The sequence below is a fragment of the Desmodus rotundus genome, chromosome 5 (assembly GCF_022682495.2).
Source record: "Desmodus rotundus isolate HL8 chromosome 5, HLdesRot8A.1, whole genome shotgun sequence".
Lineage (NCBI taxonomy): Eukaryota > Metazoa > Chordata > Mammalia > Chiroptera > Phyllostomidae > Desmodus > Desmodus rotundus.
The window spans coordinates 148028043-148050084 of record NC_071391.1 but is presented as its reverse complement, the minus strand read 5'-3'; the positions used below and the strand labels follow the sequence as shown (position 1 = coordinate 148050084).

Genomic DNA, 22042 nt, shown 5'->3' with positions numbered 1-22042 from the left:
GCACCTTTCGACTTCTGGCTTTTCCCAAAACTAAAATCACCTTTGAAAGAGAAGAGATTTTCAGACCATCGACGGTTTTCAAGAAAATATGACAGGGCAGCTGATGGCGATTGGGAGAATTGTGTGAGGTCCCAAGGTGTTTACCTTAAGGGGACTGAAGCATCATTGTCCTGTGTACAAAATTTCTTGTAACTTGTATCTTCTTCAATAAGTGTCTCTATTTTTCACATTACATGGCTGGATACCTTCTGGACAGACCTCATATATCATTAACCGGAGATCAATGTTTTGTATGCAGAACTTGTAGTTTATGTAAGAGAAATTAAGCTTATACATTTGTTTTGCCAAAAGGAAAGGCTGTGATTCAAGAAGGATAACAATTCACGTCTGATTCTTACTGGGTTATTTATAATAATGAGAAGCTGTTTAAGACCCTCTTGATCCTCAAAGGTTGTTGCCATGTGGAATAAGCCACACCTACAACAAAACAGCCTCTGTCACAGTGTCAAGTATTTACCTGTCAAAGCCATGTGCCTCTCAGTAAATGTTAATCGAATTTCAATGTAAAGAAATCGACACCTCAAAGAGTAGGCTTTCTGGCAGCAAGTGATAGAGCTGGTATGGGAACAAATCACTTCTAATAGTTTTGCGCTGAGCATCACTCCTTGATGCAACCTCTCTGCAGAGTGAGAATGCGCTGTAGTGGATGGTTTGAAAATGCAAATAGAGGCAATGCATTCCCTACAGTTTCATCCTGGGAATAAGAGGAGCCAGTACTTCAGCAATAGGAAAGGAGGTAAAACGTTCTCACAAAAGAGAACTATCTATTCACATATTGCAAAAAGGAAGGAAGGAAGGAAGGAAGGAAGGAAGGAAGGAAGGAAGGAAGGAAGGACAAAGAGAGAAAAAGAAAGAGAGGAAGAAAAAAAGAAAGAAAGAGAAGGGTCTACATTCATTAATATTCATCCTCTGACTTCCTCCAAAAATTATAACAGTTTACGATAAACTGCAAAAATAAAACTGAAAGAGATTGACACGCGAATAAAACAAGGGTCAAAATATGTCAGTTAGTAGAGTGGAATAAGTTCAGATTTAGGAAGCTTTGAAATGCTTTAAATGAAGTCATATTCTGCCCTGGTTAATCCTGCCAGTTGGCTCAAGCATTGAAAATCAAGCTGAGAGGATGTCTGGGAAGGTGCATTTGTTCAAATGTTCGCTGTTGATGAAGGTATCTTGTATTTATTTGAAAATGGAAAAATTCAAAGCACCAGGAATTTGCCTACACAAAAGGTAGACATTCTGATGCTGAAATAAAAGTTAGGTGTTTGACTGACGTTTTCAGTTCCAGAGTGATGTTACGGCATCAGTCGGTAGCAGTGGTTCTCCACTGGAGGCCATTTTGCCCTCCAGAGGACTTTAACAACGTCTGGAGCCCCTTTGGGCTGTTCCTCCTGAGGGCTGGGGCAGAGTGCTACTGGCATCCAATGGGGAGAAGCCAAGGATGCTGCCAAACACTCTACAGTGCAGAGCATGGACGGATGCCCACAACAAATAATTGTCCGTCTGAAATATCAACAGTACTGAGGTCAAGAAACCTTGACCCGTGTGAATCAATTACAAATCTCACTCTAATATGCTTTCAAAACACGTGCCATTTCTTCTCGAAAGCATTGTTGAACAGTAAGTAGTGACCACCTAATACACTTAATGAAACACTGCTGCCTCAGCACCAGGTCAAAAACGAGATGTAAAATGACTAGTCCTTCAGAATGAGGTTCACAAAAAGCCAAGCTGACCGACGCAAGTCGACAGCACTCTTTGGCGTCCAAGAGCATCAGATGTTGGCAGGCAAGAATACAGATATTTAACTAGCAGAAAAGTATTCAAAGGAATTGGGGTCACATTGTTTATCTGAGCTGGGAAAAGGATCACTAGATCCTAAGTCAAGGAATGTTTTATCCTGGGATGTCCCAGAGTGTCTGGGACTTGGAGAGCTCATTTTTCTTTTCCTTCTTTTCTCTTCAAAAATGAAAGATAGAGAACTGAAGGTATTGGAAGCAGGTGGGTTAGATAAACTCCTCTGCCAAACTGATGATTACGTGTCTCTGATTTATGGTATTGTCCTTCATCTTCCCCTTCCCACTGTAATTACATATGTTCTTTCTGCGTTTGCCACCATGCTCACCTTCTTTTTTTATTCTTGTTACATCTGGTACCCATCCCTTCAGTTTTGGTTGTGCCCTCCTCCCCCTGAGTCTTTAACTGCTTCCTCTCTACTGGATCACCCCCATTAGTGTACAGGTATGCCCGGGCAACTCTCACCTTATAAAAATACCCCTTGATCCCCACATCCTCTATCAATTTCTCTTCACTGCAATCCAACACAAAATCATTGAACTCATATTCTACACACATTGTCTTTGTTTCTCTACTTCCTATTTACTCCTCAACTTGCACCAGCCTGGCTTCTGCCCACAGCTCCACTGAAGCTGCTCTTGTCAAGGTTACCTATGACCTCCTTGTAGCAAAAAATTTAAAAGCAGATAGTTTTCCATCCTCCTCTTAATTGACCTCTTGATAGCATTCAATACACTTGATGGGTTCATCTCCCATGAGCTTGTTCTTCTCTTGGCCGCATGGCACAACATGCTGTAAGTTTTCCTTCTGTGTCTCTGACAGCTACTCAAGGTGCTTGGCTGCTTCATCACCGCTCTCTGATCTATAGGTGTTGGAATTCCCAAGGCCCCCTTATCCTTTCTCTTTATATTTTCTTCCCAGGTGACACAAACCATTTCTATAGCTGTTCACATGGAGATAACTCCAAATTTTAAATTCCATCTCTCAAATTTTTTCTTGGAGCTACATATTTGAACAAATCATTGCATCTTGAGACCTGCACACAGGATTTTCACGGGCACCACAACCCTCACGCATCTTCAGCTCAGTTCTAGATTTCTTCCAATATAACCATTCCACCTCCCTGCCAGTCCCCTCCAGCTCAGTAAATGGAATTATGATCCAGCCAGCTTGTCGAGCTTTTCATTCCCTCACATCTTTCACTAAGTTAATCTCCAAGTTTTAGCTCTTTGGCTTAAATACCACCTCTCAAAGAGATCTTTCCTATCACTAACCTAAAATAATCCCTCTTGTCATTCTCTGTCCTAGAATCCTGTGTGAGTTTTCACTCATAGGTCTTACAGCAATTTGTAATTATGCATTGATTTGTCTGTCTACTTATTTGATGTTGATTTTCTTCACTAAGCTATGTGCTTCTTCCCTGGACAGAGACAAAGTCTGTTCCATTCACCACTGGATATCCAGGCTCTGGCACAATGTTTGGAAGGTAGAGGTGTGTGCTAGGTCAATATTTGTTGAGTCTGTAAGGGACTATTTAGCCTAAAAAGGGCCTACAAAACTGGGCCTAAAAAGGACACTGCCAAGGTTACCCCCACCCCCACCAGGATCAGAATTGGGTCGTTTTGCTATTAGAATTATAATTTAATTAGTTTAAAAGAGAACATTTAAGTGTCACCTAAAAAAATACCAGGAAAAAGAGATAATGTTTAGTAAGTATTTGTTGATTGACCAACCAAGTGAAGATACACTAAATTTCTTTGTATTTCAATTTATTGATTGATAACATAGAAATAATTCTATTAACTCTTTTTTACAGAATTATTTTATAGGATGAAGTTGGATTATTTTACTCTAATCTCCTCTAAAGAAAAACGTTCAATACCTTAAGAGCCCTATTTAAAATGGTGCAGAGGTAACATGCACTACCAATTTCTTTAGTCTGAGGACTACAGTGCACTAATGGTTTGTGAGCCAACAAAATGTCATTAGTCTTAACTGTTACAAGCCCTATTTGAAGAACACCATATGAGTGTGTTTCTGTGAAGTGGATAGAATTATATCATTGTCTATGCAGCTACAGAGCCCCCTTCTCTGCTTCCCTGCCCCATGGGAAGTGCCATGTGAAGCACAGAACAGTGACCCTGGCTGATGGTGTCTGGCCAAGGTGCTGAAGGGTAACAGAGTTGAACGAAAAGGCAAAGGAAGCAACTTCAAGGGGAGGAGTAAAGCGTAGCACCTTTAGATCTTGACAGGTCACAGATGCCTCTGGAAAAGGAAACCCTTATGTTTTTAAATTGAATATTCAGTTGCTCATGGACTCTTGGGAGGGGGTGAAAATTTTAGTATCTCAAATTTTTGTAACTTGAAAACCCTGATGGTGGGAAATAGAGAATGATATTTTTCCCCTTTCCTTTTGCATTGGGCAAGTCCATCTGTTTTAAAGTATGAACAATGGCACTAGATGGCAGAACCGCTGGAAATACCGATTTCCATTTGTCTTCACCTGAAATCACCTGAGGCAATCAATCAGTCTCTGTGCATTTGAGTGGTGGCTCACACACCCTTTGAGACCCTGGGCAGGTGATCCATCTGAACCCAGGTGGCATCTTGAATTTCTCTCAAGCGTTTAATGAGAGGCAGGTATCCTCCTGAACACAATAATCCCATTTTGTAGAGAAGTCTCTCCCCAATGTTAAGATTAGAGCCACCCAAACCCTAAACAAGCCACTGGGAATGTGAAAAGTATTTGCTCCTTAAAAATCCACTTACCCCATCCTTATCCCTCTTTAAAAAGCTCTCACTGTCTGATGGAGGTGGAATTTGAAGACAAAGCAATGGGAGCTGCAATTTGTAACCTGTTTGTTCCCAAACTTGGGAGACCAGGGTTGGAGTCTTTGAGCCTACTGGTGCTATAGGCGTGGGTTTAGATTGGGGAACGGGAGCATGTGTGGGTCTTTTCTGGAAGCTTTAAAAATAAAGGCCAAAATGAGTGACTGAAGGTAACCGACCAAATACGTAGGGTTCCCTGTGACCGGAGTAAATGAACACCAGGGTTCAGGACCCAAACATCAGAGCCAGAGAATCAGCCCCTTGTGCCTACAGTCATTCTGAGTTCCAAGGCTATGCCTGCGCGAGCTCACCTTCAACAACAGAGCCCATCTCAAAGGTACCCAGGCTCTTCCCATGTCCAGCAGCCCCCAGCCAGGAATTTTAGCTTCTTACTGAAACCTCCACTATCATTTTAGGCCTCTGAATACAAAAATTCTTTGGCCGAAGGGAGATGATCAGGTTGGAATCGTTTTTGCAAAGTCAAAGAGCCAAATTCTCTTGAAATCAGACTGGTGAGCAGAAGTTCCATGACTGACAGCTGTGCAGCTGCTTCATTCTCCGTATTTAGACCACTCGGCCATCCTGACAAGCTCTATTTCTCCGTATTTAAATGGCAAAGAGCCACCTCATGTCTGAAAAATCACACTTTTTTAAAGCAGATGCATTAGTTCAAAATCAGCCATCTGACACATGCACTTTTCATGTCTCAGGGACCTCAGTATAAGCCTGGATTCCACAGAAGCACATGGTGACGGAATATTTCCCTTTCCTTTATTAACTTGCTGTTTAAACTTGGGCAATTTATGTTATGTTTTTGGCCCTTGGGCTCTTCTTTATAAAATGAGGAAACCTGGTAAATAAAAGGTCCCCTTGAAGAGTGGAAATGTTCTCTCCTGTACCATGATCTCTTTCTCTATTAGAACTATAGTTTCTCTGAATAGACACACACACACACACACACAAATCACTATCAGAAGACTTGAATGAGTTAGCTGATGAAACCAGGTGTTCAGAGACCAATCTTGCAGCTGCCCTGACCAGTAAGAAACCCTTTCCTGGTTTCTGGTTTTTCCTCTTAGCATAATAAGCAACAACAAAGGAAGAATACCAGCTCAGCTTGTCTAGTCACTACATATCCAAGTGGCTCATTACCTAAGTGCTGGAAATTACACTGGAAATTATCCTGAAAAGTCCACAGTGATGAGGCATGGGCTGGTGGCTCAGTTGGCTGGAGCGTTGTCCTGTGCACTGAAGTTGCAGGTTTCATCCCCCACCAGGGCACATACCTAGGTTGTGGGTTCCATTGCCAGTTGGGGTGTGTATGGGAGATAGCCGATCGATATTTCTCTCTCACATTGATGTTACTTTCTCTCTTTCTCTCTTACTTCCCTGCTCTTTAAAATCAATAAAAGCACACAGCGTATCTTCTGGTGAGTATTAAAAAAAAAAGTCCAGAGTGATTGCTGCCTGTGATTTACTCCATCTGATGAGGAGTAAGCCGTTACTAGTTGTCAACAAATCCAAGGCCACATAGAGAGGAAGTGGGAGAGAGTAGAGTGAAACTAGATACTGTAGTGCACGGAAACTGAAAATGTATTTGCCTCTAAGCATGAGTAGGTACATATTTTTAATAGCTCGCCCATGTACACTCTATTTTCCCTTCATCTTTCCAGAATGTACAAATTAAAGTGTTATGAGTGTATTGGCACCACATCCCATGCCCTTTGGGAATCAGTAGTGAACAGCTATTTTATTGATTACAAGAACTTTTCTGTAAAAGAAAAACACGAAAATCAGAGGAAATTGCAAAACTTGGAGGTAAGCTAGACAGTTTCATCATATCATAAATGGAAATAAGTAACAATGTACTTAGCATAATCAAGCTTGACAAATGCTACAGAAATCCCCAAACTTACTTTCTTGCTTGGGCAAGAGGTGACGTTTGTCTAGTAATTCGAACCTACTTTTTGAATGAAATATGCCAGAAGGCATAGTAGCTGCCTTATGATTCTTCCTTGTCCAATGCACAAATCATAACATTCTGAAGACTGGCACATTGGAGGGTCCTCCTTAGCTTTTGCTTGGCTTCTATGACGTCAGCAAGCACCCAATAAGTCTGAGGTTGGGGCTCATAGGTACAAATGTCTGCAGGGCCAAGAAGAGGACCACGAGGGCTGAAGTGGATTAGAGATAAGGAAAGTTCTCTATCTGGGAAGAGTCATATTTCACTTTCCTCTTAAATCTACTAAAAAAAGAAAAGGCACATCGTGAGATAAAAAATGGCAGTGACACTTGGCCTCAGTTTGGGGAGACAACAGAGGGTAGTGGGGACTTTGGGGAACGGGGAGGTAGTTGCTACTAAACTTCAGCGGCATCATTGGGAGGCAGCCCTAGAATTAGCAGATAGGACTTTTCCACAAGAATCTAGGAAACTCGATTTTTAATGTAAAAGACTAGATTTGTACATTTTTGCAACTAGAAAATTTTTGAAACTTTGTGAGAGCCAATTCTATGTGAGCCTGACAAAAAAATTATATCCACAGGCTAGTTCTCTGTCCAAGACGTTACCATTTCATAACCTGTGGATGGTGAGTGAGGAAGAACTTGTTAACTTGCACCATCTTCAATCTGGAGACAAAAAAACCAAGACTCCTGGTTTATTATTTATGTCTTTAAATAGGCTTTCTCACATGAAGAGAAAAATGTAAAAAGTAAAGGGCATTGAAAAACAATATTTATAATGTTTAAACTACCACTGACTGTACTTTCATATTGAGTTGCTGTAGCGTCAGAGCCAGAGTTCTTGGGTTGTTATGGAAAGCGTGATTTTGTGTTAGGACCCACGGGCATGTCTCTGTGAGATATTGCTGATGTCAAGCATATGGCGTCTGTGCAGCCATCTTGCTGTGAACATGAGCCTCAACAGAACACTCACTGGAATGATTCAGACCGTTCCACATTACAACAAAGATACGGCGCTTTGGATGCATCTAGACAACATATGGTATTTTTAGTTTTTATAAAGTAGATGTTTGGCACTTTGTAGGTAGCACATGGCAGCAGTAAAGACTCCCAAATTTAAAAGCAAAATTAAATGTTGGAAAATAAACTACAATAGCTAAAAAACAAAAACACTCTGGCGAAACCTGGGCTCCCTTCTCGCTGCTTTAGAGGCATGAAGGTACGACACTTTGGGTCTTCAGCCTTGCTTGACTTTTCAAGTCTAGTACTGCCTTTAGATGGTTCGGTGCTTTTCCCAAGTCTGCGGTGTTTTTCTGGTGGCTTTTTGCCTTTGTCTCTCAAACCAAGTGTTACTATGACACCATGTAGTCATAACCTAGTGAGAGGTTTAAACATTCTCATTTATATTTTCCTGTTTTAAAAACACAATAAATAACGGGTACTGCATTTGGTAGTGAGGAAGTATCTTCGTAGCTAAATGTGTGCTGAATACACTGAGGTTTTGTGTGATGGATAGTTAAAGAGCGCTCGGGTAATTAAATAAATAAATACACACTTTGTTTCCTCGGCCAGAAATTAGAAGCATGTTGAAAAGAAGCCACTGAAGATGAGAGATTGCGGTGAGATAAAGATTGGCAAGTGTTTAAAACTGTGTGAACATGCAGATTTCTGAAATCCCCACAAATTACCACAGAAGCCTATGAGGTTCTTGTTCTAATTTTAGTGCCCAGCTTGGTTTCACTATTTCAACTTCTCAACATCCTTACTGTGACTAGTGGATCCATCAGCAGAAATTTTCTTGGAAATGTTTTTGTGCAATATCCACTCTCAAGAATTTTTTATAAGGATATTAATCACCTGACATGCATTTTTTTCCATTCTGCAGAAAGATAAATGCCATCATCAAGACTTAGACACCATTTATGACTCACTGGTACATGTGAGATGCCACTGACATTTCCACATGTATCTGCTGAGATCTCCTGCCTTCTCTTTGGGGTCATGTATGGGTCTCTGTATCACTTTAAGTGCTTGTCTTATGATAAAAAATAGATTGCACCTGACCATTATGATTATAATTGAATATAATTGAGTTGTATGTATAGAGACTCCTAGTTTTATCCCCCCCAAATAATGAACACTACAGAGGATGCAGCTGAATCTTTATTTAAGAAAACATGGGACCCAGACACCATTAGTAGAAATGGGATTTAAGCTAGTTCTCATTTTTAGCTCAAATTTTCACCTGATGCTGCTTGCCTTTTCCCCTTTTGTCCTCTCTCTCATTCTTTCTCTCTCTTTCCCCCTTCCTCCCTCCTTCCCTCCCTTTTTTTCTTTTATGTTATGGGTATATGTAGATAAAATATACGTGGCTTATGAGTTTGAGAGAGATGACATAAATAGGAATTATTTCAGCCCTTAGGTAGAGGGCACTTCTGGGTCACTTACCAGGAAAATAATAATGGTAGCTAACACTTTTTGAGAATATGCTATGTGCCAGTTAATATGCAATTTACCTGTGTTAACTCATTTAATTCTCATAACAAACCTACAACATAGATTCTATTATTATCCTACTATGCAGATGAAGATACAAAGACACAGATTATATAACTTGCCACACGGCTGAAAAGTGCAGGAGCTGAACAGGATCCCAATGATCTGGCTCTGGAGCCCAGGCACTTAACATCAAGCTGCACTCAGGGAAGAACTGAAGTGAGTGAAATGTGTGAAGTCTGCACCAACCCACAGAAAGGGCCGCACTGCACGAGGTCACATGGACCTTCACAGGAGCTTTTGGTTGCGATGCTCAGAACACGGGAGTTTCTCTCTCAGTGTGTGTTACATAAGAGAATGACACATACATAGTTTGACTCCAGTTTTAAGACTTCACCCTTCTGTCAGCAGCCCTGCTCCTCCACACCTGCCTGCCCGCCTCTGCGTCATTTTCTCTGCGCGCCGTGTTCTTCTTTTCTCTGCTCAGCGCATCCTCGCCCAGGCTTCAACACACAGCTCGATTCTGTGAGTCAGAAGTTGTTCTTACCTCTCTCATGACTCTTTCATAGTGCCCTTTACCCTGATTTCTGCTCACGCGTGTCCCCTCTGTAGATCCTGGCCCTTCAGAGATTACAGTCGTGCCTGGTGTATACTTGTCGTGCCTGGTGTATACTTGTCCCTTTGCCATGGTGTTAAGCACAGTATTTGGCACAGAAAAAGTGTTTATGAAATAGAAGATAAAATGATGGGAAAAATTATTCAGTGTGTCTTTATTTTCTTTAACATGAGTCTGTAATACTAAAAATCTGGAAGCACATCTTGAAGTGGGCATGTTAATATAAATGATGTAAATTCATTCAATCATCAACAGGAAGAAATTAGGACAAGAAAAGTTTAGAGAAGAAAATTGGAGAAGAGACAGATTGGATGTTAGAAGACCATGTTGGAAGAATGAGATGGCAGGGAAAGATAACTGTATAAATCAGACACATTTCCGTATTGGGGGCCGGTTCTCAAGAAACTACTGTGGAGGCAGAACCGCTTTGCAATACAAATCATACAGAGCCTAAAGGACGCCAGTTGTATTGAGTGCCGAAGTCTGCGGGAAGGATTGGGGGGGAGGCGGAGAATTCAGGAAGGTGCTTGGGAAGTGAGAATGTTATTGCCAAGACGACATCCTGCGGGATGAGGGGAGAGAAATTTGTGCAAAGGAACAATACGTTCAAAGCAAGATGTCTTAGTTCAGACTGTTAGAACAAAAATACCGTAGACCAGGTATCTTAAACAACAAACCACCTTCATGACTTAATTATCTCCCAAATGCTCCTCCAAATACCATAACATCAGGGATTAAGATTTTAAAAAAATATTTAATTAATTAATTTATTTTTAGAGAGGAGAAAGGAAGGAAAAGAGAGGTAGAGAAACATCGATGTGCCAGAGAAACATCAATTGGTTGCCTCTTGAACAACCCCAACGGGGCCCTGGCCGGCAACCCAGGCATGTGCCCAGACTGGGAATCGAACTGGTGACCTTTTAGTTTGCAGGACAAAGCCCATCCTACTGAGTTGCACCAGTCAGAGTCAAGATTAGGATTTTAACATATGAATTTTGAAGGGGATAATAGTATTCACTCCATATTCTATGGGCACTGTAAAAAAGAAGTTCATTTTACAACAACATAACAAGTGGTAGAATAAAGCAAAGGCGGATAAAGGAGAGTTAGGGTATAGGTGCACAGGCAGTGCGGGCTGTTCGCGAAAGGCTTTGTGTGCCATCCGAGGACTTTAGATTTAAACAAGGGAACTGTGGAAGAATTTTGAGAAGGGGAGTCATGTAATCAATCTGATAATTTGAAAAGGTTGATTTGGCACCAATAGAGAGTAGAGATTAACAGGAGGTGACAGTTAATCTAGAAGCCTTATAAGTAAGCATTGCAGTGGGCCAGGGGACAGGTAATGACAGCTGTTCTGAACCCGGAAGTGGCAGAAGGAAACAGAGGCATGTGAGAAGTAATTGGGAGGCAGATGATCAGACTCGGATATGGAGAGATGGTGAAAGAAGGTGCTGGGAAATCTACGGTGAGTCCCAAGTTTCTGGCAGAGAATATTGGGAGGCAGGTTGAGGAATCAAGGAAGGAAGTATGGGACATGCAGCAGTTCAGGAAAGTAAAGAGGACACATTTTTTAATTAAATAAAAAAGTTAAATTGAGATATAATTCATATACTATACCCTTTTAAAGTATACAGTTCAGTGATTTTTAGTGTATTCACAAGGTGATACAGCTACCACTATTAAATTTCAGAATGTTTTATCACCCCAAAAAGAAACCCTTAACTCTGCATCACTTCCTTTATCCCCTTCCCCTCAGCCCCTAGCAACCACTCATTTACTTTCTGTCTCTATGGGTTTGCCTATTCTGAACATTTCCTATAAATAGAATCATAGAATATATGATATGGCCTTTTGTGTCTGGCTTCTTTCATTCAGCATAATCGTTTCCAAGTTTATCCGCGTTGTGGTATGTGTCAGTACTTGATTCATTTTGTGGTTGAGTACTATTCCATTGTATAGATACACTTCATCTTGTTTATCCACTCATCAGTTCGTGGACATTCGGGTTGTCTCCACTTTTTGGCTACTATAAATAATACTGCAATGAACACTTATGGACAAGTTTTTGTGTGAACATAAGTTTTCAATTTTCTTGCGTATGTACCTACGAATGAATTTGCGGGATCATATGGTGACTCTACGTTTACATTTTTGAGGAACTGCTAAACCGTTTTTCCAAAGTGGCTGTATCATTTTTACATTTCCATTAGCAACAAATGATGGTGCAATGTGAAAATTTACCCCAAAGTTAAGCGAAGTTGCCCAAAGTCACACAGCAGAGGTAGCAGAGCCAGGACACACTAACCGCGCTGCCTCTCTCCAGACACCATTCCCCTCTTCAGTACCCCACACAGCCGGCCTAAGTTTGCTTGGGAGTCGCTGGCATAGAAATGGCAGTTGAAGCGCTTGTGCATGCATTTCTCGTAGAGAGTTTGAGGCGAGAAGAGGCCGGGCACAGAGGCCTGCGAGCCCCTAGCAGTGGGAGAGGAGTCTGCATGTGAGACTGGGAAGGTGTAACCAGAGGCATAGGCGAAAAGCCAGGGAGGAGACGTTGCCAGGAAAAGCATCCAAGGAGAAAATTTTAGCAAGAGTGTGGTCAAGAGCAACACGTGGCTGCTGAGCATTAGCAGGAGTTCCGACAGAGTCGTTTTGGTCAAGTGTGGGTGGGGAGTAAGGGGAGAATTGGACAGAGTCTGATTTGGGTGGTCTGAAGAGGGAATGAAGGAGCCAGCAACTTTAACTCTAATTGGCTGTGAAGGACGGCGAGCTAGGAGAGATGATGGCCAGGAGAGAGCTGCTGGTTTTGCTTGTTTTCGTGTTTGGCTAGGAAAGATACCTCATGTTTACTTAAAATTGCTCACAAATGAGTTCCAATTAGTTAATTCCTCCTTTCTTTTATAACTCTGCCAACAAAAGCCATATCCCCAGTCCTGTGCCTCCTCTAATTCCATAAGAGTGACTTTATGAGAAGCTATCTTCCTCTCCCTCTCTCTTCCTTTCTTCTCCTTTGTCTCCCTAGACCCACTAATGAGTAAAAAATGCCCCTTGGATTCATGTTTCTAGGAGTTACACAATTTCTGAAGGCTAACAGGTCTTATAAGGAACCCATACTGTCAACATCTGTCAAATTTCTGGAGAATTCCTAAAGTTCTTTCCAGCATTTTTGACAGAGCCCCACAGATCTCCTTGTCCTCCATATGCGTGTCTGCTATTAGTCCATTTATATTGTTCTAATTGGAAAATAAACAGGGTGGGTGGGGCAAAAGCCGATTTACAGTTGCAAGTATGCAAAACATGGAGTTTATTCTTGTGTTATTACCTATTAATTATTGTATTATTTTCCACACAAACAACTGTAAACCTACCTTTGCCCCACTCTGTATTATTCTAAATTCTAAATTTTGAAAAGCCACTTTACAAATATAGTCTGGATCATTTCATAATTTTAGGACTTCCTTTTTTCATTGTGTTTTATGCTCTTACAACCTTTTACAAATGATTTTTTTTTTATTTTGATGAGGAAGGCAGAGTCATATTATTTCTCTCATGTTCAAAATGAGGAAAGTAAACCTTAGAGAAGTTCAATGGGACCTAAGATACTGCTGAAATTTTCTAGTCACTTATGTTTTCTCTTTCGTTGGTATGTACTCTGGTTCCTTTTCAGGAGTCAGGTGAAATGAATGTCTTAGATGGAAGGAAGAGAGATACCACCACCTCTTGAGATTTGTTTTTCTTTTTGAGAAAGAAAGAAACAAACACTTGCTGTAGGAGAAACATCTGAAATAAAAGAGAATGACAAAGTCGTTGAGTGGAGCCTTCAAATCACAGGCTTCCAGTTGTGTAAATGTCATTGGGAGTACAGAAATAATTTTTAAAACACTTTTTTGCTCCTGTGCTTCTGATGGGTTCCCATAAAAAGTCCAGCTCCAAATCCCGGCTTCAGAAGGGATTTCAAACTTACACTTTACCATACCACAAAAGAGTGCTGTAAGCACGCTGGTCTCTAAACAAGAGCAAAATATTTTCACTTTGATGGTATCATAAAAAGGAATTTAGTATTATATCTTCAAGTGGGTCTGTAGCTACGTGTAAAAAAATTAGCATGCAAATACTGTAAGAAATTTAGCTTTTTGAGCTTATCATGATCAATAGTGGAATTGGATCATAAAATACACGATAATGTTAATAAGAAAGCAGTATTGTATAGCCCCTAAGCCTTTCATAGTGCATTCGTTTACTTATGCTTTTCTTTTTTCTAATCCAAAGACAGGTCAGAACTTATATGGTCTCACCTGACCCCAATCATTTTACTGTTGTCAGTTCTTGTTCTAAATACTATCTTTTTGTATTTTTATTCCTTTTTCATGTGATGATAAGTTTTTTCACAGCAGATTGATCATATCTATTTTATGCTCAATTCCGGAGTCATGCTTACATATTTCCAGCCACTTCACTGGCTGATCCCACTGAATTTAGCTGGTATCAGTTATGTGATCCATAAAACGTAATACTCTCAGCTGTCTTCTCTTTTATGAAGCCTTCATAAATCTCTTTGGTTGGATTTGGTCCCATTCCTGTGCTCTCATAACAGCCTGGGTATGTGTGTGTCCATGACGCTGGATCTCACAGACTCACTGTTTTGTAACAACCGGTTTAAAATCTGTCTCCCATATGGTAATGTGGGCTTTTGAGAGCTGGCTCCTTACATCTCCACAGTGCTGAGCATTTCCTAGATATTCAGTATTCACTGGCCTTTCACCAAATAAAGGTCTTTCTCTGAGAGCAGGGGGATACTTAGAAGGCAATCTTCCGTGGTTAGTGCTTCTTGCTGAACTCCTGTGTAACAACTTAGAACTCAAGTTTTTAAATCCTTCCCCGGCATTTTCAGTGACAGGCAGCTTCCACCCCCAGTGTGCAGTATGGCAGGCTAGAGAGAGATTTTGTACTCTGTGCTGTGCCTTCTGTTCGCATTCTTGGAGGTTTTTTCTGTAGAGCCCACATTCCCCTGGAGCCTCTTGTGTAGATTCTGTCCTCTGAGGCTGTCATCTGGTCCCACTGGGAGGGTGCCGAAGGGTTTTATTTACTTATGACAGTTATTGAAAATGTCTTCTTGCTCGTGGTGGGCACTGGGTCATGACCGTGTTCACTCTCGTACAGAGTGCTGAACGGGAGTCGGTAACCAGCTCAGAGATCATCTCACGAGGTCTCCTTGCATTTTCTGGGTAACAAGTAACATGGTGTAGCCGCCTTTTCTTTGTTGCTGGATTTCTGGGGTGGAGCCTGGACTCTCAGAGTTCATTGGGTAAAGTGCTCAGTAACTGGCACAGGAGCGCTCATAAGGATGACTCTTCCTCCTCCTCTTCCTTCTTTTTCTCTTTCATCATTATCATCATCACATCAACTTCTGAGCTGAACACGTCTTAGTTTTGGGGTATTATTTACAATTTGAACACTGACATTGCCATAGTAGGCCGTAACTTTTCCATGTGGTTGAATGTGTCCATCTGAAAGCCACCTGATTACAAATGTCTCATCGTACATACCTCGGTTCTCTTCCACGTCAGGGTCCAGCCGGATGCTAGGAAAATACTTCCTTGGTAGGACTTTGCAATTCCATGGTGTTTATTACTAGAGCTCTTTAAGACTTTCCTTCCACCCTGACTGGGTGGCTCGGTGGGTTGGGCAGCATCCTATAAACTGAGAGGACGCCGGTTAGATTCCCAGGTGGGGCATGTACCTGGGTTGCAGGCCAGGTCACTGGTTGGGGTGTGTAGGAGGCAACTGATCAATGTTTCTCTCCCTCTCTTTCACCCTCCTTTCCCCTTTCTCTAAAAATAAATAAATAAAATCTTAAAAAAAAAGATTTTCCTTTCTTGTTCCTTCCTTTCTCATGTCAGATAGCTGGAAATATGTTAGTTTGGTTGCTAATGTTAAATCCCAGTAACCGAGAAAAAAAATTTTAAAATGTAGCCTAACTCTGTTATTTAATTGTTAGCCAAAAAAAAAAAAAAAAAAAGCAAGGAGGTCTTATGGGATGAGCTCTGGGCTGGTTACTGACTTCTGTTTGGTGTTTGGTACCAGCGAGTCCCTGAATTACCAAGCTTGCTGTAATAATGGTGGTTATTCATTTTTAGACAATAGGACCAGTGATAGAATGCTTAAATGTCAAACACAGGGAATAGTAAACATTGGTTCCAGACAATGCCTAGAAATCAGTCTAATAGGCAAGGCTTAATAACAGCTAAAATTTGTGGGGAGAGTGGAATAAATTTACATTTTGGGGGTCAGATAGACCTGGCTTTGCAAATAAGTAACATGATATGAACAAGTAATTTAACTTCCGTGGGCCTTAATTTGTTCATTCATGAAATGCACAGAACAATACTGAGCTTTCTGGGTGTTACAAGATTTAAATATAATAGAGGTAATTTTTCCAACATTATGTCTATTATATTACATGCCACCAGCAAATAGTATTTTTAGAGACTATTATTTCTTTGTTTTCTACAGTTCAGGACAACATTGATTGTTAATATCCCATTTATTTGCTAAAAGCTCTTTGCAGGAAAAAAATAAATAAATGAAACCCAGGAAAACCTCACTTAAGAAACTAACCCCAGGCAAGAATGAAAAAAAAATTTACTTTTAGAGTTGAGAAATATGCTATTATCTATGACTAGCCCATACTGTAATTGTTAACTAAACTTTGGGGATATCGCTCCACTATCCATAAATGATAGCTCATTCTCTGGGTCATCATTATGGCCTGTTTACAGCATTTTCACTTTGCTGTAACCACCGGGCTCATTTCCCAAGTCTCTGCTACTCCAGCTTGCTTGTGATAGAAACAACTCTGACAGTGATGACAACGAGACTGTGACAGAGTGTGCTGAGGAAGGTAACTAAAAGGAAATCAAGCAGAAAGAGAAATCCAAAGTCCTGAGAGGTGACCTTGGAAGAAATGAGAAGGGAAATTAAAATTGAAATAAGACCAATGCAGAAACAATGTAAGAATACCAAATGTGGAGAATGACTGAGAAAAAAACACATAATGTACCTTGTGATTGGCGACCTTTTTCAAGACCACAGGTGAGGTCGTTGGAGAGTGTGAGTGGTGGGGCAGAGTTATGGAAGACCTGTCTGGGAAGGTGGAGAGCCTGGGAAGGGGGCGGAGGTCCTAGTTGCCAGAATGAAATATCCTGGATCGCATGAAAGGATGATTTCTTCATTTTTTCACTTTCAGTAGTGCCTGTCTTCCTCTTCACCATTTCAAACAAAGCCGGGTGAAGCGGGAGCAGGGACCTGGGCCTTTCTGAGGAAACAACCTAGCAAATGTGAGCCATGCCTTAGCTCTGAACTTCATCCTTATGGAAACCAAGAGTTGTACTTATGGGAACTAGACCAAAACAGCAGAAACTCAGGATTGCCTGCTCCATAGAGAAGAAACTTGCCAAAGACGTTATTTCAGAAAAGTTGCCTTAAATAATTTCAGAAACTTGACACATGGGAGTGATGTCACCCAAGGAACAAGGAACTCCTCAAAACAAACTCCAGAAAAGAGAAACATTAGCCTTCTACTCTGGATGGGAGTAATCCCAATACTTCTAGTTTCCCTTTTCTATTCTTCACAACATCCTTTGCATATTTTCTCCTCTTGATAAGCCTCACGCCTGTCCCCATCAGACCTTCCAGCAGAGGACCTTGTCTCCTTCTTCAGAGAGTAAATAAAAGTCACTTAGACAGGAACTTCCTTGACTTCCTGCTATCCAAAGGACAAATGGAATAGCTATACCCCTTTTTTCTCTTTCCTGTTGTTACATCTAAGGGGGTGACCCTCTACTCTGAGTGAAGTAACTCCCATCACCTGTGCACAGTTCCATTACTCCCATCCGCCCAGACACCTTGTTACAGGATGAAATTCTCTTTCTCCTGTCCTTTAAATGTCCCCTTCCACCGATTCTTAGCACTCACACGCACTCAGATGTCAACTCAGAAGTCTGTAACCGGTATCCAGAAGCAAACCCAACGTTTCCCCTGGTATGTCTCAGACATCTCTAACTCAGCACGCCTAGGAGAGAACTCATCCCTTGCCTTCCACGAACTTCCTACTCCTTGCCCTTCCCCTCAATTTTGCAGTCTCAGAGGAATGGCTCTGTAACCCAACCAGATGTCTAGTTGGAAATCTGTTAGTTATCCTTGATTCCTCCCTTCTGATCAACCTCCATAGCAAACAAATCAGAAAACCTTGTTGTCTCTAACTTCAAAATATATTCAATAACCAACCATTCTTCCCTATCTCCAGTCCAACACTCTGGCTTGGATAACCACCCCCTCTTGCCTGAATGGCTGTAATTGACTACTAACTGGTCTCCCCATCATTAGTATAGGTCTTTACTAATCTCTTTTCCATACTGCAGCTGGAGGAATCTCAAAAAAAAATCCAAATATGATCATGCCACTCCCCTCACCTTTAAAAGAATGGTTTCCCATTGCACTTCGGATAAAGTCCAGACTCCTTACCGTAGCTTACAATACTGTTCATCAGCTACTGCGCTGACTTTTCAGTCTCATCTCTTGCCACATTCAATCCTTCAATCATTCTAAATGTTTGTCAACTTTTCTTAATTGTCGTCCACCCGCCCACTCTTTTGTCTAGCTTAAACTTCTTTGGCTTCTAGACTAAATTAGTGCTCTGACTCTTCATAGGACACATTATTGTCATTACTTGTTTTCATTCTTTGCTAATATATAAGGGCAAGAATTCTGTCTTGCTCACCAATTTAGCCTTCTCTCTGCTCACCCCCAACCTCCTCTGCTAGCCACGCTAGTGCCTTGCTTAGTAACTGGCATCTAATGGATCCACAGTAAGTTGTCAAGTTAATTACCTTTCAGAGTTTTGTTATCGTTTCTCTTACTAAACTCAATAATCTTGATTCTCCTGTGGCGTCTCAGAGAATATAATTACAAAACTTTGAAAATCTCATGTCTGTGATTAGAAAGAGGGATTAAGCTTGAATGTTGCCAGAAAAACAAACGCTATGACCCCTTAGTTATTATTCCTTAAGAGTATAGGCATTTAGAGAAATCCCCTTGTCTCCATATGAAGGCCATATAAATGTCAAGATACATACATGGTAATTTATGTATAAAGGCAATATCTGCCATTGGGGGAAAGAGTTTTGAAGAGTTTTTGCTTGTTTGTTTGTTTTCTTAGAACAGAGACAAGGCTATAAGCAAGACAACCTTGGGAAGTTCTAATGTGGCCAACATCGTTTCAAAACCATTTGTTGAATACTTACTAGATATAACATTCCACCTTATAAACTCTGCAATCCCAGAGCCAGGAGGAACCTTTGCTGTCATTTTGGCATGCTTCCTAGACACTGTCTGGGAATTTAGTCCACAGCATCTCTGACGGTCATTACCTTACTTTGGCTGGAGGACGTTCAGGAATGGCATTCCATCACTGCTGAGGCCACCTGCCCCACTGCTGGATGCTCTAGTGTCACAGTATTTTTTCTTCTATTTCCTTTTCCCTTCTCTAAACTAACATCTTCCTTCCTGCCACTTCGACACATTAATCCTCCACTGCAACGTAAGTCCTCGTAGCCTTTAAATATTGGAAAGGAAGAGGTGGGGCAGGCAAAGAGAGACACCTTCTCTGAGCACACTGTCTTGCAGGTGACATAGTGGGTACATTTTATATGCTGACGCCTTAAACAATCTAGTACAGTTAGCAGCATTAATAACATTTAACTCAGAGGTAAGTAAGACTTCCCTCATTGGGTTATCTTAATGTTGAAATCCAATTTCTCAGAGCCCTAAACATTCTGAATCAAGAGCCTGCGGTGCTAATTTATACGTGTTAATAGATAGTTGCATGGAACTGGCACCTTTTCACTATTTCTGAAATTGGGAGCACGGTTCTTACTGTCCTAGGTAACCTTAAAGAATTTCTTCTTGAAGGTAGAGTCTTCACCAGTCACGTTAATGAAAGTCTTTTTGCTGCATGAGTACATCATGGCTTTTGGGAATCACACCCAACAGCACTCTCTTGCCCTTTGGAAGTGAGAACATCTTTATTATTCAAGCCCTGGGGAAATTTTGGCTTAGCGAGTCCTTTCCAGACTTGGGAGAAAAAGTCTATGCTGAGAAGGAGCAATAATTTTCATTGCAGCCAGAGAGTACCTATCAGCACTAAAGCGCGTCCTAAACTACTGAGAGACTAAACAACTTGGACTAAAATAACATTGACGTTCACGTTACGACAGTCAGGAGTGATTTAGGGTCAGAGGTTGGGGGATCGCCACGAGAAACTGTTTTAGAGATTTACTAACATCCCAAAGTCAGTGTTTGGAAATTCTTAATCAGCAATCCGCTGATATGTCTATTTGGACTAAAATAATATTTTATACTATGCACATAAATTTTGGGTTTGCAACATGTGTAGGCTTTTAATAGACTGAATTTTTTAAAAAATGCTTGACTTTTTAAATAATTAAGTCACCAAGTAACCGTTTTGACTGTTTCCTCATTTAATTAACTTTATGGGTAAAGTTCAGACAAAAATCTCAAAAACCACCTATAATTCATGGTTTTTGGAAATGTTTTAACATAAGGTGGATTCTTTTGGGTTGTATTATTTAACTTTAGGGATTTTTTTTTCTGTTCTTTTATCAGGTTCCCCAAAGTACTTACTGTTTATGTTGGATAAGCCAGTACTGCAGACCGTGTTCCCAATGCAATCTCCAATGATGATAAATGCCCTTGAATTTTTGACTGACCTGGAAATCTGTGTGAAACCAATAGGTAGGTGTTTCTTTAAACTATTATAGATTATGTAAGAAACTCTACAACACAAATATGCCTAGAAAAACTAACAGAAACATGTCATGGTGTAAACAAGAGTTATCTTTGGGTGGTGAGATAATGGATAACTTTTTTTTTTTAAACTTTTCCTTCTTACTGTCTACTTTAAATAATGAATGTGTACTGCTTTTACCATAAAGAAGCTTTACTTTTGAAAAAGCAGTTGTAGGGAATAGTATCCACATAAGTGAAATAGGATCTCAGGTAAATGTGCAGGCGACAGGATGCTAAGCAGGGACACAAACGCAGCTACTGATTATAGAAACAGATGGTAATGGGATAGCCCAGCCCACCTGGCTCCCCTGTGCTGGCTTCTTTGCAGATCACTAATATAACTCCAGACACGGTGACAGGGTTTTGGTACCAGGCTATTTCTAATCCCTTGTGAAAGGTCAACACTTTCTCCTTATATAATTTGGCTAAATAATTTTGGATTTGACCTGAGAAACTAGTTTAGTTAATCTAGGCTATTTGGTTCGAAGGAATACCTGTACTACTCCACAACAAGAGTTAACAAGATAAAAAGTGTCCGTACGTGCACAAAGGTAATCACACTTGTCAATTGTCCTATCTCGACTGTTCGTGGGACCCACAGGCTTTACACTAGAGAAATCGGAGAAGTGCTGCCCGGGATGCCCTGGAAGAAGCACCGAGTTCTTCTTACAAATATAGGCAGATCCTGTCAAGTCCACGAAGCTGGAAGGAACTTCTATCCTAGTGATGTTTACCAAAAGCTGATTTAAGTTAGTAAAACAAACTAAAAAATAACCTCTTAAAATGTATAGTACACATTCAAACAAATATACAGATACTCAAAAACAACCTTTTTACAATTTTTATATTGAATTCTTTATCTATTCATCCATTCATTCATAGATTTAGCAAATGTCCTCTTGAGTATATTCTGTGTCAGAGGCAAAATCTTAAGAGCTGGGGAATATACCAGAGGAACAACACAAAAATCCCTGAGTTCATGGAGCTTTTGTTTATAGTGCTACAGAAATTTAAAAAAATAGATAAACAAGCAAAATATATAATACTTCAAATGCAGATATGTGTGGAGAAGAAAAATAAACCCAGGAAGCGAGGTAGGGCATGCCACATTGGAGGTGGGCGTGGAAAAAGAGGAGCTGTCTTACATAGGGTGGTCGGGACAGGCCTTACCGGTAAGGTAGCTTGGTTAAGAGATGTAAGAGCGGGTTCCACACAACTTTAATATTCTGCTTTCACAAACCCTTTGAGTAGAAGTGGGAACATATTGATCCAGTGTTTCTGTTATTTTTATCGCACATGTGAACTAGCCCTGCTTCTTATGCTCTGAGTGGAACCTTCAGCACTGGAATGTGGCTCTCACGCAGAAATGATACACAGCAAACAGGTTTCCTCTGGGGTTATATGCCTGGTGAGCAGGCT

At 40.8% G+C, this 22042-nt stretch overlaps 1 protein-coding gene across 1 annotated transcript in view; it reads left to right on the top strand.

Annotated features, from left to right (window-relative positions):
* The window catches only part of RASGRP3 (RAS guanyl releasing protein 3), a 73094-nt gene that overhangs the window by 9977 nt on the left and 41075 nt on the right, over positions 1 to 22042 (top strand). Inside the window, exon 2 of the mRNA XM_045189320.3 lies at positions 20441 to 20569. The gene's annotated coding sequence lies outside the window, so the exon portion shown is untranslated. The remainder of the gene's footprint in view (positions 1 to 20440; positions 20570 to 22042) is intronic.